Source organism: Mobula hypostoma, chromosome 10 (assembly GCF_963921235.1).
Source record: "Mobula hypostoma chromosome 10, sMobHyp1.1, whole genome shotgun sequence".
Classification (NCBI taxonomy): domain Eukaryota; kingdom Metazoa; phylum Chordata; class Chondrichthyes; order Myliobatiformes; family Myliobatidae; genus Mobula; species Mobula hypostoma.
In genome coordinates this window covers 6159285-6177446 of record NC_086106.1, presented here as the reverse complement: position 1 = coordinate 6177446, position 18162 = coordinate 6159285, and the positions used below count along the sequence as shown (strand labels likewise).

Genomic DNA, 18162 nt, shown 5'->3' with positions numbered 1-18162 from the left:
GGATTGTCCCGTCAGTTGGACAGGGAGAGAAGGATTGTCCAGTCGGGTGGAGATGGACAGGGAGAGAGGGATTATCCAGTCAGTTGGACAGGGAGAGAGGGATTGTCCCATCAGTTGGAGATGGACAGGGAGAGAGGGATTGTCCAGTCAGTTGTAGATGGACAGGGTGAGGGGGATTGTCCAGTCGGTTGGAGATGTACAGGGAGAGGGGGATTGTCCAGTCGGTTGGAGATGGACAGGGAGAGAGGGATTGTACAGTCAGTTGGAGATGTACAGGGAGAGGGGGATTGTCCAGTCAGTTGGAGATGGACAGGCAGAGAGGGAATATCTGGTCAGCTGGAGATGGACAGGGGGAGAGGGATTGTCCGCTCATTTGGAGATGCACAGGGAGAACGGGATTGTCCAGTCAGTTGGAGATGGACAGGGAGAGAGGGATTTTCCAGTCAGTTGGAGATGGACAGAGAGAGAGGGATTGTCCAGTCAGTTGGAGATGGACAGGGAGAGAGGGATTTTCCGGTCAGTTGGAGATGGGCAGGGAGAGCGGGATTGTCCAGTCAGTTGGAGATAGACAAGGAGAGAGGGATTATCCAGTCAGTTGGACAAGGAGAGAGGGATTGTCCCATCAGTTGGAGATGGACTGGGAGAGTGGGATTGTCCAGTCAGTTGGAGATGGTCAGGGAGAGAGGGATTGTACAGTCAGTTGGAGATGGACAGGTAGTGTGGGATTGTCTAGGCAGTTGAAGATGGGCAGGGAGAGAGGGATTGTCCAGTCAGTTGGAGATGGACAGGGAGAGAGGGATTGTCCAGCAAGTTGGAGATTGACAGGGATTGTCCAGTTGGTTGGAGTTGGAGAGGCAGAGAGAGATTGTCCAGTCAGTTGGAGACGGACAAGGAGAGAGGGATTGTCCAGTTGGTTGGAGATGGAAAGGCAGAGAGGGATTGTCCAGTCAGTTGGAGATGGACAGGCAGAGAGGGAATATCTGGTCAGCTGGAGATGGACAGGGGGAGAGGAATTGTCCGCTCAGTTGGAGATGGACAGTGAGATAGGGATTGTCCAGTCCGTTGGAGATGGACAGGGAGAGAGGGATTTTCCAGTCAGTTGATGGACAGAGAGAGAGGGATTGTCCAGTCAGTTGGAGATGGACAGGGAGAGAGGGAATGTCCAGTCGGTTGGAGATGGACAGGGAGAGAGGGATTGTCTGGTCAGTTGGAGATGGACAGGGGGAGAGGGATTGTTCAGTCGACTGGAGATGAACAGGGAGAGAGGGATTGTACAGTCAGTTGGAGAAGGACAGGGAGAGGGGAATTGTCTAATCGGTTGGAGATGGACAGGGAGAGGGGGATTGTCCAGTTGGTTGGAGATGGACGGGGAGACGGGGATTGTCCAGTCGGTTGCAGATGGACAGGGAGAGAGGTGTTTTCCAGTCAGTTGGAGATGAACAGGGAGAGAGGGATTATCCAGTCGGTTGGAGATGGACAGCGGGATTGTCCAGTCTGTTGGAGATGGACAGGGAGAGAAGGGTTGTCCAGTGGGTTGGAGATGGACAGGGAGAGAGGGATTGTCCAGTCAGTTGGATATGGACAGGGAGCGCAATATTGTCCAGTCAGTTGGAGATGGACAGGGAGACAGGGATTGTCCAGTCAGTTGGAGTTGGACGGGGAGAGAGGGATTGTCTATTCAGTTGGACAGGGAGAGAAGGATTGTCCAGTCGGGTGGAGATGGACAGGGAGAGAGGCATTGTCCAGTCAGTTGGAGATGGACAGGGAGAGAGGGATTGTGCAGTTGGTTGGAGATGGAGAGGGAGAGAGCGATTGTCTGGTCAGTTGGAGATTGACAAGGAGAAAGGGATTGTCCAGTAAGTTGCAGATGGACAAGGAGAGAGGGAATGTCCAGTTAGTTGAAGATGGACAGGGAGACAGGATGGATTGTCTTGTCAGTTGTGGATGGACAGGGAGAGAGGGATTGTCCAGTCGGTAAGAGATGGACAGGGGGAGAGGGATTGTCCAGTCAGTTGGACAGGGAGAGAGGGATTGTTCAGTCGGTTGGAGATGGACAGGGAGAGAGGGATTGTCCAGTCAGTTGGAGATTTGGAAATGGACAGGGACAGTGGGATTGTCCAGTCAGGTGGACAGGGTAAGAGGGATTGTCCAGTCAGTTGAAGATTTGGAAATGGACAGGGAGAGAGGGATTGTCCAGTCAGGTGGACAGGGTAAGAGGGATTGTCCAGTCAGTTGGAGATGGACAGAGAGGAGGGATTGTACAGACAGTTAGAGATTTGGAGATGGACAGGGAGAGAGGGATTGTCCAGTCAGTTGGAGATTTGGAGATGGACAGGGAGAGAGGGATTGTCCAGTCAGTTGGAGATGGACAGGCAGAGAGGGATTGTCCTGTGAGTTGGAGATGGACAGCGAGAGAGGGATTGTCCAGTCAGTTGGAGTTGGACAGGCAGAGAGGGATTATCCAGTCCGTTGGAGGTGGGCAGGGCGAAATGGATTGCCAGGTCAGTTGGAGATGGACAGGAACATCGGGATTGTTCTGTCAGTTGGTGATGGACAGGGAGAGAGGTATTGTCCAGTCAGTTGGAGATGGAGAGAGAGAGGGATTGTCCAGTAAGTTGGAGATGGACAGGGAGAGGGATTTGTTCAGTCGGTTGGAGATGGACAGGGAGAGAGGGATTGTCCAGTTGGTAGGAGATGGACAGGGGAAGAGGGATTTTCCGGTCAGTTGGAGATGGGCAGGGAGAGCGGGATTGTCCAGTCAGTTGGAGATAGACAGGGAGAGAGGGATTATCCAGTCAGTTGGACAGGGAGAGAGGGATTGTCCCATCAGTTGGAGATGGACAGGGATTGTCCAGTTGGTTGGAGTTGGAGAGGCAGAGAGAGATTGTCCAGTCAGTTGGAGACGGACAAGGAGAGAGGGATTGTCCAGTTGGTTGGAGATGGACAGGCAGCGAGGGATTGTCCAGTCAGTTGGAGATGGACAGGCAGAGAGGGAATATCTGGTCAGCTGGAGATGGACAGGGGGAGAAGGATTGTCCGCTCATTTGGAGATGCACAGGGAGAACGGGATTGTCCAGTCAGTTGGAGATGGACAGTGAGGGAGGGATTGTCCAGTCCGTTGGAGATGGACAGGGAGAGAGGGATTGTCCTGTCAGTTGATGGACAGAGAGAGAGGGATTGTCCAGTCAGTTGGAGATCGACAGGGAGAGAGGGATTGTCTGGTCAGTTGGAGATGGAGGGGGAGAGGGATTGTTCAGTCGACTGGAGATGAACAGGGAGAGAGGGATTGTACAGTCAGTTGGAGAAGGACAGGGAGAGCGGGATTGTCTAATCGGTTGGAGATGGACAGGGAGAGGGGGATTGTCCAGTCAGTTGGAGATGGACGGGGAGACGGGGATTGTCCAGTTGGTTGCAGATGGACAGGGAGAGAGGTGTTTTCCAGTCAGTTGGAGATGAACAGGGAGAGAGGGATTGTCCAGTCGGTTGGAGATGGACAGCGGGATTGTCCAGTCTGTTGGAGATGCACAGGGAGAGAAGGGTTGTCCAGTGGGTTGGAGATGGACAGGGAGAGAGGGGTTGTCCAGTCAGTTGGATATGGACAGGGAGAGCAATATTGTCCAGTCAGTTGGAGATGGACAGGGAGACAGGGATTGTCCAGTCAGTTGGAGTTGGACGGGGAGGGAGGGATTGTCCCGTCAGTTGGACAGGGAGAGAAGGATTGTCCAGTCGGGTGGAGATGGACAGCGAGAGAGGGATTATCCAGTTAGTTGGACAGGGAGGGGGATTGTCCCATCAGTTGGAGATGGACAGGGAGAGAGGGATTGTCCAGTCAGTTGGAGATGGACAGGGAGAGGGGGATTGTCCAGTCGGTTGGAGATGTACAGGGAGAGGGGGATTGTCCAGTCGGTTGGAGACGGACATGGAGAGAGGGATTGCACAGTCAGTTGGAGATGTACAGGGAGAGGGGGATTGTCCAGTCAGTTGGAGATGGACAGGCAGAGAGGGAATATCTGGTCAGCTGGAGATGGACAGGGGGAGAGGGATTGTCCGCTCATTTGGAGATGCACAGGGAGAACGGGATTGTCCAGTCAGTTGGAGATGGACAGGGAGAGAGGGATTTTCCAGTCAGTTGATGGACAGAGAGAGAGGGATTGTCCAGTCAGTTGGAGATGGACAGGGAGAGAGGGATTTTCCGGTCAGTTGGAGATGGGCAGGGAGAGCGGGATTGTCCAGTCAGTTGGAGATAGACAAGGAGAGAGGGATTATCCAGTCAGTTGGACAAGGAGAGAGGGATTGTCCCATCAGTTGGAGATGGACTGGGAGAGTGGGATTGTCCAGTCAGTTGGAGATGGTCAGGGAGAGAGGGATTGTACAGTCAGTTGGAGATGGACAGGTAGTGTGGGATTGTCTAGGCAGTTGAAGATGGGCAGGGAGAGAGGGATTGTCCAGTCAGTTGGAGATGGACAGGGAGAGAGGGATTGTCCAGCAAGTTGGAGATTGACAGGGATTGTCCAGTTGGTTGGAGTTGGAGAGGCAGAGAGAGATTGTCCAGTCAGTTGGAGACGGACAAGGAGAGAGGGATTGTCCAGTTGGTTGGAGATGGAAAGGCAGAGAGGGATTGTCCAGTCAGTTGGAGATGGACAGGCAGAGAGGGAATATCTGGTCAGCTGGAGATGGACAGGGGGAGAGGAATTGTCCGCTCAGTTGGAGATGGACAGTGAGATAGGGATTGTCCAGTCCGTTGGAGATGGACAGGGAGAGAGGGATTTTCCAGTCAGTTGATGGACAGAGAGAGAGGGATTGTCCAGTCAGTTGGAGATGGACAGGGAGAGAGGGAATGTCCAGTCGGTTGGAGATGGACAGGGAGAGAGGGATTGTCTGGTCAGTTGGAGATGGACAGGGGGAGAGGGATTGTTCAGTCGACTGGAGATGAACAGGGAGAGAGGGATTGTACAGTCAGTTGGAGAAGGACAGGGAGAGGGGAATTGTCTAATCGGTTGGAGATGGACAGGGAGAGGGGGATTGTCCAGTTGGTTGGAGATGGACGGGGAGACGGGGATTGTCCAGTCGGTTGCAGATGGACAGGGAGAGAGGTGTTTTCCAGTCAGTTGGAGATGAACAGGGAGAGAGGGATTATCCAGTCGGTTGGAGATGGACAGCGGGATTGTCCAGTCTGTTGGAGATGGACAGGGAGAGAAGGGTTGTCCAGTGGGTTGGAGATGGACAGGGAGAGAGGGATTGTCCAGTCAGTTGGATATGGACAGGGAGCGCAATATTGTCCAGTCAGTTGGAGATGGACAGGGAGACAGGGATTGTCCAGTCAGTTGGAGTTGGACGGGGAGAGAGGGATTGTCTATTCAGTTGGACAGGGAGAGAAGGATTGTCCAGTCGGGTGGAGATGGACAGGGAGAGAGGCATTGTCCAGTCAGTTGGAGATGGACAGGGAGAGAGGGATTGTGCAGTTGGTTGGAGATGGACAGGGAGAGAGCGATTGTCTGGTCAGTTGGAGATTGACAAGGAGAAAGGGATTGTCCAGTAAGTTGCAGATGGACAAGGAGAGAGGGAATGTCCAGTTAGTTGAAGATGGACAGGGAGACAGGATGGATTGTCTTGTCAGTTGTGGATGGACAGGGAGAGAGGGATTGTCCAGTCGGTAAGAGATGGACAGGGGGAGAGGGATTGTCCAGTCAGTTGGACAGGGAGAGAGGGATTGTTCAGTCGGTTGGAGATGGACAGGGAGAGAGGGATTGTCCAGTCAGTTGGAGATTTGGAAATGGACAGGGACAGTGGGATTGTCCAGTCAGGTGGACAGGGTAAGAGGGATTGTCCAGTCAGTTGAAGATTTGGAAATGGACAGGGAGAGAGGGATTGTCCAGTCAGGTGGACAGGGTAAGAGGGATTGTCCAGTCAGTTGGAGATGGACAGAGAGGAGGGATTGTACAGACAGTTAGAGATTTGGAGATGGACAGGGAGAGAGGGATTGTCCAGTCAGTTGGAGATTTGGAGATGGACAGGGAGAGAGGGATTGTCCAGTCAGTTGGAGATGGACAGGCAGAGAGGGATTGTCCTGTGAGTTGGAGATGGACAGCGAGAGAGGGATTGTCCAGTCAGTTGGAGTTGGACAGGCAGAGAGGGATTATCCAGTCCGTTGGAGGTGGGCAGGGCGAAATGGATTGCCAGGTCAGTTGGAGATGGACAGGAACATCGGGATTGTTCTGTCAGTTGGTGATGGACAGGGAGAGAGGTATTGTCCAGTCAGTTGGAGATGGAGAGAGAGAGGGATTGTCCAGTAAGTTGGAGATGGACAGGGAGAGGGATTTGTTCAGTCGGTTGGAGATGGACAGGGAGAGAGGGATTGTCCAGTTGGTAGGAGATGGACAGGGGAAGAGGGATTTTCCGGTCAGTTGGAGATGGGCAGGGAGAGCGGGATTGTCCAGTCAGTTGGAGATAGACAGGGAGAGAGGGATTATCCAGTCAGTTGGACAGGGAGAGAGGGATTGTCCCATCAGTTGGAGATGGACAGGGATTGTCCAGTTGGTTGGAGTTGGAGAGGCAGAGAGAGATTGTCCAGTCAGTTGGAGACGGACAAGGAGAGAGGGATTGTCCAGTTGGTTGGAGATGGACAGGCAGAGAGGGATTGTCCAGTCAGTTGGAGATGGACAGGCAGAGAGGGAATATCTGGTCAGCTGGAGATGGACAGGGGGAGAAGGATTGTCCGCTCATTTGGAGATGCACAGGGAGAACGGGATTGTCCAGTCAGTTGGAGATGGACAGTGAGGGAGGGATTGTCCAGTCCGTTGGAGATGGACAGGGAGAGAGGGATTGTCCTGTCAGTTGATGGACAGAGAGAGAGGGATTGTCCAGTCAGTTGGAGATCGACAGGGAGAGAGGGATTGTCTGGTCAGTTGGAGATAGGGGGAGAGGGATTGTTCAGTCGACTGGAGATGAACAGGGAGAGAGGGATTGTACAGTCAGTTGGAGAAGGACAGGGAGAGCGGGATTGTCTAATCGGTTGGAGATGGACAGGGAGAGGGGGATTGTCCAGTCGGTTGGAGATGGACGGGGAGACGGGGATTGTCCAGTCGGTTGCAGATGGACAGGGAGAGAGGTGTTTTCCAGTCAGTTGGAGATGAACAGGGAGAGAGGGATTGTCCAGTCGGTTGGAGATGGACAGGGAGAGAGGGATTGTCCAGTCTGTTGGAGATGCACAGGGAGAGAAGGGTTGTCCAGTGGGTTGGAGATGGACAGGGAGAGAGGGATTGTCCAGTCAGTTGGATATGGACAGGGAGAACAATATTGTCCAGTCAGTTGGAGATGGACAGGGAGACAGGGATTGTCCAGTCAGTTGGAGTTGGACGGGGAGGGAGGGATTGTCCCGTCAGTTGGACAGGGAGAGAAGGATTGTCCAGTCGGGTGGAGATGGACAGGGAGAGAGGGATTATCCAGTCAGTTGGACAGGGAGAGAGGGATTGTCCCATCAGTTGGAGATGGACAGGGAGAGAGGGATTGTCCAGTCAGTTGTAGATGGACAGGGTGAGGGGGATTGTCCAGTCGGTTGGAGATGTACAGGGAGAGGGGGATTGTCCAGTCGGTTGGAGACGGACATGGAGAGAGGGATTGCACAGGCAGTTGGAGATGTACAGGGAGAGGGGGATTGTCCAGTCAGTTGGAGATGGACAGGCAGAGAGGGAATATCTGGTCAGCTGGAGATGGACAGGGGGAGAGGGATTGTCCGCTCATTTGGAGATGCACAGGGAGAACGGGATTGTCCAGTCAGTTGGAGATGGACAGTGAGGGAGGGATTGTCCAGTCCGTTGGAGATGGACAGGGAGAGAGGGATTGTCCTGTCAGTTGATGGACAGAGAGAGAGGGATTGTCCAGTCAGTTGGAGATCGACAGGGAGAGAGGGATTGTCCGGTCAGTTGGAGATAGGGAGAGAGGGATTGTTCAGTCGACTGGAGATGAACAGGGAGAGAGGGATTGTACAGTCAGTTGGAGAAGGACAGGGAGAGCGGGATTGTCTAATCGGTTGGAGATGGACAGGGAGAGGGGGATTGTCCAGTCGGTTGGAGATGGACGGGGAGACGGGGATTGTCCAGTCGGTTGCAGATGGACAGGGAGAGATGTGTTTTCCAGTCAGTTGGAGATGAACAGGGAGAGAGGGATTGTCCAGTCGGTTGGAGATGGACAGCGGGATTTTCCAGTCTGTTGGAGATGGACAGGGAGAGAAGGGTTGTCCAGTGGGTTGGAGATGGACAGGGAGAGAGGGATTGTCCAGTCAGTTGGAGTTGGACGGGGAGGGAGGGATTGTCCCGTCAGTTGGACAGGGAGAGAAGGATTGTTCAGTCGGGTGGAGATGGACAGGGAGAGAGGGATTATCCAGTCAGTTGGACAGGGAGAGAGGGATTGTCCCATCAGTAGGAGATGGACAGGGAGAGAGGGATTGTCCAGTCAGTTGTAGATGGACAGGGTGAGGGGGATTGTCCAGTCGGTTGGAGATGTACAGGGAGAGGGGGATTGTCCAGTCGGTTGGAGACGGACAGGGAGAGAGGGATTGCACAGTCAGTTGGAGATGGACAGGGAGTGAGGGATTGTCTAGTCAGTTGGAGATTGGCAGGGAGAGACGGATTGTCCAGTCAGTTGGAGATGTACAGGGATTGTCCAGTTGGTTGGAGACGGACAAGGAGAGAGGGCTTGTCCAGTTGGTTGGAGATGGACAGGCAGAGAGTGATTGTCCAGTCAGTTGGAGATGGACAGGCAGAGAGGGAATATCTGGTCAGCTGGAGATGGACAGGGGGAGAGGGATTGTCCGCTCAGTTGGAGATGCACAGGGAGAGCGGGATTGTCCAGTCAGTTGGAGATGGACAGTGAGAGAGGGATTGTCCAGTCCGTTGGAGATGGACAGGGAGAGAGGGATTGTCCAGTCAGTTGATGGACAGTGAGAGAGGGATTGTCCTGTCAGTTGGAGATGGACAGGGAGATAGGGATTGTCCAGTCGGTTGGAGATGGACAGGGAGAGAGGGATTGTCTGGTCAGTTGGAGAAGGACAGGGGGAGAGGGATTGTTCAGTCGACTGGAGATGAACAAGGAGAGAGGGATTGTACAGTCAGTTGGAGAAGGACAGGGAGAGGGGGATTGTCTAATCGGTTGGAGATGGACAGGGAGACGGGGATTGTCCAGTCGGTTGCAGATGGACATGGAGAGAAGTGTTTTCCAGTTAGTTGGAGATGAACAGGGAGAGAGGGATTGTCCAGTCGGTTGGAGATGGACAGCGGGATTGTCCAGTCTGTTGGAGATGGACAGGGAGAGAGGGGTTGTCCAGTCAGTTGGAGATGGACAGGGAGAGAGGGATTGTCCAGTCAGTTGGAGATGGACAGGGAGAGAGGGGTAGTCCAGTGGGTTGGAGATGGACAGGGAGAGAGGGATTGTCCAGTCAGTTGGAGATGGACAGGGAGAGAGGGATTGTCCAGTTGGTTGGAGATGGACAGGGAGAGAGTGATTGTCTGGTCAGTTGGAGATTGACAAGGAGAAAGGGATTGTCCAGTAAGTTGCAGATGGACAAGGAGAGAGGGAATGTCCAATTAGTTGAAGATGGACAGCTAGAGAGGATGGATTGTCTAGTCAGTTGAGGATGGACAGGGAGAGAGGGATTGTCCAGTCGGTGGGAGATGGATAGGGGGAGAGGGATTGTCCAGTCAGTTGGACAGGGAGAGAGGGATTGTTCAGTCGGTTGGAGATGGACAGGGAGAGAGGGATTGTCCAGTCAGTTGGAGATGGACAAAGAGAGAGGGATTGTCCAGTCAGTTGGAGATTTGGAAATGGACAGGGACAGTGGGATTGTCCAGTCAGGTGGACAGGGTAAGAGGGATTGTCCAGTCAGGTGGACAGGGTAAGAGGGATTGTCCAGTCAGTTGGAGATGGACAGAGAGGAGGGATTGTACAGACAGTTGGAGATTTGGAGATGGACAGGGAGAGAGGGATTGTCCAGTCAGTTGGAGATGAAAAGGCAGAGAGGGATTGTCCAGTGATTTGGAGATGGACAGGGAAAGAGGGATTGTCCAGTCAGTTGGAGATGGCCAGGGAGAGAGGGTTTGTCGAGTCGGTTGGAGATGGACAGGGAGAGAGGGATTGTCCAGTCAGTTGGAGATGTACAGAGGGAGAGGGATTGTCCAGTCAGTTGGAGATGGACAGGGAGAGAGGGACTGTCCAGTTGGTTGGAGATGGACAGGCAACAAGGATTGTCCAGTCAGTTGGATATGGACAGTGAGAGAGGGATTGTCCAGTCAGTTGGACAGGGAGAGAGGGATTGTCCAGTAGTTTGGAGATGGACGGGCAGAGAGGGATTGTCCAGTCAGTTGGAGATGGACAGGGAGAGAGGGATTGTCCAGTCAGTTGGAGATCTGGCGATGGACAGGGAGCGAGGGATTGTCCAGTCCATTGGAGATGGACAGAGAGAGAGGATTTGTCCAGTCAGTTGGAGATGGACAGGAAGAGAGGGATTGTCCAGTTGTTTGGAGATGGACAGGCAGAGAATGATTGTCCAGTCAGCTGGAGATGGACAGGGAGAGAGGGATTGTCCAGTCAGTTGGACAGGGAGAGAAGGATTGTCCAGTTCGTTGGAAATGGTCAGGGAGAGAGGGATTGTCCAGTCAGTTGGAGATGGACAGATAGGAGGGATTGTACAGACAGTTGGAGATTTGGAGATGGACAGGGAGAGAGGGATTGTCCAGTCAGTTGGAGATGAAAAGGCAGAGAGGGATTGTCCAGTGATTTGGAGATGGACAGTGAGAGAGGGATTGTCCAGTCAGTTGGAGATGGACAGGCAGAGAGCGATTGTCCAGTCCGTTGGAGGTGGGCAGGGCGAAATGGATTGCCAGTTCAGTTGGAGATGGACAGGAACATCGGGATTGTTATGTCAGTTGGTGTTGGACAGGGAGAGAGGGATTGTCAAGTCAGTTGGAGATGGAGAGAGAGAGGGATTGTCCAGTCAGATGGAGATGGACAGAGAGAGAGGGATTGTCCTGTAAGTTGGAGATGGACAGGGAGACAGGGATTGTCCAGTCAGTAGGAGTTGGACGGGGAGAGAAGGATTGTCCAGTCGGGTGGAGATGGACAGGGAGAGAGGGATTGTCCAGTCAGTTGGAGATGGACAGTGAGAGAGGGATTGTCCAGTTGGTTGGAGATGGACAGGGAGAGAGCGATTGTCTGGTCAGTTGGAGATTGACAAGGAGAAAGAGATTGTCCAGTACGTTGCAGATGGACAAGGAGAGAGGCAATGTCCAGTTAGTTGAAGATGGACAGGGAGAGAGGATGGATTGTCTAGTCAGTTGGGGATGGATAGGGAGAGAGGGATTGTCCAGTTGGTGGGAGATGGACAGGGGGAGAGGGATTGTCCGGTCAGTTGGACAGGGAGAGAGGGATTGTTCAGTCGGTTGGAGATGGACAGGGAGAGAGGGATTGTCCAGTAAGTTGGAGATGGACAAAGAGAGAGTGATTGTCCAGTCAGTTGGAGATTTGGAAATGGCAGGGACAGTGGGATTGTCCAGTCAGGTGGACAGGGTAAGAGGGATTGTCCAGTTAGTTGAAGATTTGGAAATGGACAGGGAGAGAGGGATTGTCCAGTCAGGTGGACAGGGTAAGAGGGATTGTCCAGTCAGTTGGAGATGGACAGAGAGGAGGGATTGTACAGACAGTTGGAGATTTGGAGATGGACTGGGAGAGAGGGATTGTCCAGTCAGTTGGAGATTTGGAGATGGACAGGGAGAGAGGGATTGTCCAGTCAGTTGGAGATGGACAGGCAGAGAGGGATTGTCCAGTGAGTTGGAGATGGACAGCGAGAGGGGGATTGTCCAGTCAGTTGGAGATGGACAGGCAGAGAGGGATTGTCAAGTCCGTTGGAGGTGGGCAGGGCGAAATGGATTGCCAGGTCAGTTGGAGATGGACAGGAACATCGGGATTGTTCTGTCAGTTGGTGATGGACAGGGAGAGAGGGATCGTCCAGTCAGTTGGAGATGGAGAGAGAGAGGGATTGTCCAGTCAGATGGAGATGGACAGAGAGAGAGGGATTGTCACGTAAGTTGGAGATGGACAGGAAGAGAGGGATGGTCTGGTCAATTGGAGATGGACAGGGAGAGAGGGATTGTCCAGTCGGTTGGTGATGGACAGGGAGAGAGGGATTGTGCAGTCGGTTACAGATGGACAGGGAGAGGGGGATTGTCCAGTCGGTTGGAGATGGACAAGGATAGAGGGATTGTCCAGTCAGTTGGAGATGGACAGGGAGAGAGGGAATGTCCAGTTAGTTGGAGATGGACAGGGAGAGAGGAGGGATTGTCTTGTCAGTTGGGGATGGACAGGGAGAGAGGGAATATCTGGTCAGTTGGAGATGGACAGGGAGAGACGGACTGTCCAGTTGGTTGGAGATGGACAGCGAGAGAGGAATTGTCCAGTTGGTTGAAGATGGACAGGCAGAGAGGGATTGTCCAGTCAGTTGCAGATGGACAGGGAGAGAGGGAATTTCCAATCAGTTGGAGATGGATAGGGAGACAGGGATTGTCCAGTTGGTTGGAGATGGAGAGGCAGAGAGTGATAGTCCAGTCAGTTGGAGATGGACAGGGAGAGAGGGATTGTCCAGTCAGTTGGACAGGGAGAGAAGGATAGTCCAGTTGGTTGGAGATGGACAGGGAGAGAGGGATTGTTCAGTCAGTTGGAGATGGACAGGGAGAGACAGATTGTGTAGTCCCATTGGAGTGGACGGAGAGAGAGGGATTGTCCAGTCTGTTGCAGATGGACAGGGAAAGAGGGATTGTCCAGTCAGTTGGAGATGGCCAGGGAGAGAGGGTTTGTCGAGTCGGTTGGAGATGGACAGGGAGAGAGGGATTGTCCAGTCAGTTGGAGATGTACAGAGGGAGAGGGATTGTCCAGTCAGTTGGAGATGGACAGGGAGAGAGGGACTGTCCAGTTGGTTGGAGATGGACAGGCAACAAGGATTGTCCAGTCAGTTGGATATGGACAGTGAGAGAGGGATTGTCCAGTCAGTTGGACAGGGAGAGAGGGATTGTCCAGTAGTTTGGAGATGGACAGGCAGAGAGGGATTGTCCAGTCAGTTGGAGATGGACAGGGAGAGAGGGATTGTCCAGTCAGTTGGAGATCTGGCGATGGACAGGGAGCGAGGGATTGTCCAGTCCATTGGAGATGGACAGAGAGAGAGGATTTGTCCAGTCAGTTGGAGATGGACAGGAAGAGAGGGATTGTCCAGTTGTTTGGAGATGGACAGGCAGAGAATGATTGTCCAGTCAGCTGGAGATGGACAGGGAGAGAGGGATTGTCCAGTCAGTTGGACAGGGAGAGAAGGATTGTCCAGTTCGTTGGAAATGGTCAGGGAGAGAGGGATTGTCCAGTCAGTTGGGGATCGACAGGAAGAGAGGGATTGTCCAGTCAGTTGGATAGGGAGAGAGGGATTGCACAGTCAGTTGGAGATGGACAGAGAGGAGGGATTGTCCAGTCAGTTGGAGATTTGGAGCTGGACAGGGAGAGAGGGATTGTCCAGTCAGTTGGAGATGGACAGAGAGAGAGGGATTTTCCAGTCAGTTGGAGATGGACAGGGAGAGAGGGATCGTCCAGTCGGTTGGAGATGCACAGTGAGAGACGGATTGTCCAGTCGGTTGGAGATGGAGGGGGAGCGAGGGATTGTCTAGTCGGTTGGAGATGAACAGGGAGAGAGGGATTGTCCAGTCATTTGGAGATGGACAGGGAGAGACAGATTGTGTAGTACCATTGGAGTGGACGGAGAGAGAGGGATTGTCCAGTCTGTTGCAGATGGACAGGGAGAGAGGGATTGTCCAGTCAGTTGGAGATGGACAGGGAGAGAGGGATTGTCCAGTCAGTTGGAGATGGACAGGGAGAGAGGGATTGTCCAGTCGGTTGCAGATGGACAGAGGGAGAGGGATTGTCCAGTCAGTTGGAGATGGACAGGGAGAGAGGGATTGTCCAGTTGGTTGGAGATGGACAGGCAGACAAGGATTGTCCAGTCAGTTGGAGATGGACAGTGAGAGAGGGATTGTCCAGTCAGTTGGACAGGGAGAGAGGGATTGTCCAGTAGTTTGGAGATGGACAGGCAGAGAGGGATTGTCCAGTCAGTTGGAGATGGACAGGGAGAGAGGGATTGTCCAGTCAGTTGGAGATTTGGAGATGGACAGGGAGAGAGGGATTGTCCAGTCCATTGGAGATGGACAGAGAGAGAGGAATTGTCCAGTCAGTTGGAGATGGACAGGAAGAGAGGGATTGTCCAGTTGTTTGGAGATGGACAGGCAGAGAATGATTGTCCAGTCAGCTGGAGATGGACAGGGAGAGAGGGATTGTCCAGTCAGTTGGACAGGGAGAGAAGGATTGTCCAGTTCGTTGGAAATGGTCAGGGAGAGAGGGATTGTCCAGTCAGTTGGGGATCGACAGGAAGAGAGGGATTGTCCAGTCAGTTGGATAGGGAGAGAGGGATTGCACAGTCAGTTGGAGATGGACAGAGAGGAGGGATTGTCCAGTCAGTTGGAGATTTGGAGCTGGACAGGGAGAGAGGGATTGTCCAGTCAGTTGGAGATGGACAGAGAGAGAGGGATTTTCCAGTCAGTTGGAGATGGACAGGGAGAGAGGGATTGTCCAGTCGGTTGGAGATGGACAGTGAGAGACGGATTGTCCAGTCGGCTGGAGATGGACAGGGAGAGAGGGATTGTCCTGTCGGGTGGAGCCGTACAGGGAGAGAGGGATTGTCCAGTCAGTTGGAGTTGGACAGGGAGGGAGGAGGGATTGTTCAGTTGGTTGGAGATGGACAGGCAGAGAGGGATTGTCCCGTCTGTTGGAGATGGACAGGGAGAGAGGGTTTGTCCAGTCGGTTGGAGATGGACTGGGAGAGAGGGATTGTCCAGTCAGTTCGAGATGGACATATGGAGAGGGATTGTCCAGTCAGTTGGAGATGGACAGTGAGAGAGGGATTGTCCAGTCAGTTGAGCAGGGAGAGAGGGATTGTCCAGTAGTTTGGAGATGGATAGGCAGAGAGTGATTGTCCAGTTAATTGGAGATGGACAGGGAGAGAGGGAATATCTGGTCAGTTGGACATGGACAGGGAGCGACGGATTGTCCAGTAGGTTGGAGATGGACAGGGAGAGAGGGATTGACCAGTCGGTTTGAGATGGACAGGGAGAGAGGGATTGTCCAGTCAGTTGGAGATGATCAGAGATAGAGGGATTGTCCAGTCAGTTGGAGATGGACAGGGAGAAAGGGTTTGTCCAGTAGTTTGGAGATGGACAGGCAGAGAGGGATTGTCCAGTTGGTTGGAGATGGACAGGCAGACAAGGATTGTCCAGTCAGTTGGAGATGGACAGTGAGAGAGGGATTGTCCAGTCAGTTGGACAGGGAGAGAGGGATTGTCCAGTAGTTTGGAGATGGACAGGCAGAGAGGGATTGTCCAGTCAGTTGGAGATGGACAGGGCAGAGGGATTGTCCAGTCAGTTGGAGATTTGGAGATGGACAGGGAGAGAGGGATTGTCCAGTCCATTGGAGATGGACAGAGAGAGAGGAATTGTCCAGTCAGTTGGAGATGGACAGGAAGAGAGGGATTGTCCAGTTGGTTGGAGATGGACAGGGAGACAGGGATTGTCTGGTCAGTTGGAGATGGACAGGGAGAGAGGGATTGTCCAGTCAGTTGGAGATGGACAGGGAGAGAGGGATTGTCCAGTTAGTAGGAGATGGACAGGGAGAGAGGGATTGTCCAGTCAGTTGGAGATGAACAGAGAGAGAGGGATTGTCCAGTCAGTTGGAGATGGACAGGGAGAGAGGGATTGTCCAGTTGTTTGGAGATGGACAGGCAGAGAATGATTGTCCAGTCAGCTGGAGATGGACAGGGAGAGAGGGATTGTCCAGTCAGTTGGACAGGGAGAGAAGGATTGTCCAGTTCGTTGGAAATGGTCAGGGAGAGAGGGATTGTCCAGTCTGTTGGGGATCGACAGGAAGAGAGGGATTGTCCAGTCAGTTGGATAGGAGGAGAGAGGGATTGCCCAGTCAGTTGGAGATGGACAGAGAGGAGGGATTGTCCAGTCAGTTGGAGATTTGGAAATGGACAGTGAGAGAGGGATTGTCCAGTCAGTTGGAGATGGACAGAGAGGAGGGATTGTCCAGTCAGTTGGAGATTTGGAGATGGACAGGGAGAGAGGGATTGTCCAGTCAGTTGGAGATGGACAGGTAGAGAGGGATTGTCCAGTCGGTTGGAGATGCACAGTGAGAGACGGATTGTCCAGTCGGCTGGAGATGGACAGGGAGAGAGGGATTGTCCTGTCGGTTGGAGATGTACAGGGAGAGAGGGATTGTCCAGTCAGTTGGAGTTGGACAGGGAGGGAGGAGGGATTGTCCAGTTGGTTGGAGATGGACAGGCAGAGAGGGATTGTCCCGTCTGTTGTAGATGGACAGGGAGAGAGGGTTTGTCCAGTCGGTTGGAGATGGACTGGGAGAGAGGGATTGTCCAGTCAGATCGAGATGGACAGATGGAGAGGGATTGTCCAGTCAGTTGGAGATGGACAGGGAGAGAAGGATTGTCCAGTTGGTTGGAGATGGACGGGCAGATAGGGATTGTCCAGGCATTTGGAGATGGACAGTGAGAGAGGGATTGTCCAGTCAGTTGAGCAGGGAGAGAGGGATTGTCCAGTAGTTTGGAGATGGATAGGCAGAGAGGGATTGTCCAGTTAATTGGAGATGGACAGGGAGAGAGGGAATAACTGGTCAGTTGGACATGGACAGGGAGCGACGGATTGTCCAGTAGGTTGGAGATGGACAGGGAGAGAGTGATTGTCCAGTCAGTTGGGGATCGACAGGAAGAGAGGGATTGTCCAGTCAGTTGGATAAGGGAGAGAGGGATTGTCCAGTCAGTTGGAGATGGACAGAGAGAGAGGGATTGTCCAGTCAGTTGGAGATGGACAGGGAGAGAGGGATTGTCCAGTCAGTTGGAGATGGACAGAGAGAGAGGGATTGTCCAGTTAGTTGGAGATGGACAGGGAGAGAGGGATTGTCCAGTCGGTTGGAGATGCACAATGAGAGACGGATTGTCCAGTCGACTGGAGATGGACAGGGAGAGAGGTATTGTCTTGTCGGGTGGAGCCGTACAGGGAGAGAGGGATTGTCCAGTCAGTTGGAGTAGGACAGGGAGGGAGGAGGGATTGTCCAGTTGTTTGGAGATGGACAGGCAGAGAGGGATTGTCCCGTCAGTTGGAGATGGACAGGGAGAGATGGTTTGTCCAGTCGGTTGGAGATGGACTGGGAGAGAGGGATTGTCCTGTCAGTTCGAGATGGACAGATGGAGAGGGATTGTCCAGTCAGTTGGAGATGGACAGGGAGAGAGGGATTGTCCAGTTGGTTGGAGATGGACGGGCAGACAGGGATTGTCCAGTCATTTGGAGATGGACAGTGAGAGAGGGATTGTCCAGTCAGTTGAGCAGGGAGAGAGCGATTGTCTAGTAGTTTGGAGATGGATAGGCAGAGAGGGATTGTCCAGTCAGTTGGAGATGGACAGGGAGAGAGGGAATATCTGGTCAGTTGGAGATGGACAGGGAGAGACGGATTGTCCAGTAGGTTGGAGATGGACAGGGAGAGAGGATTTGTTTAGTTGGCTGGATATGGACAGGCAGAGAGGGATTGTCCAGTCAGTTGGAGATGGAGAGGGCGAGAGGGATTGTCCAGTCAGTTGGAGATGGACAGGGAGAGAGGGATTGTCCAGTCAGTTGATCGACAGGGAGAGAGGGATTGTCCAGTCAGTTGGAGATGGACAGGGAGAGAGGGATTGTCCAGTCAGTTGGAGATGGACAGAGAGAGAGGTATTGTCCAGTCAGTTGGAAACGGACAGGGAGAGAGGAGGGATTGTCCATTTGGTTGGAGATGAACAGGCAGAGACTCATTGCCCAGTCAGTTGGAGATGGACAGAGAGACAGAGATTGTCCAGTTGGTTGGAGATGGACAGGCAGAGAGTGATTGTCCAGTGAGTTGGAGATGGACAGGGAGAGAGAGATGGTCCAGTCAGTTGGACAGGGAGAGAGGGATTGTCCAGTTGGTTGGAGATGGACAGGCAGAGAGGGATTGTCCAGTCAGTTGGAGATGGACAGGGAGAGAGGGATTGTCCAGTCAGTTGGA

General features: G+C 53.0%; 1 protein-coding gene across 6 annotated transcripts in view; it reads right to left on the bottom strand.

Annotated features, from left to right (window-relative positions):
* The window catches only part of LOC134352622 (neuronal PAS domain-containing protein 3-like), a 751612-nt gene that overhangs the window by 56671 nt on the left and 676779 nt on the right, over positions 1–18162 (bottom strand). The gene's annotated exons all lie outside the window — the stretch shown is intronic.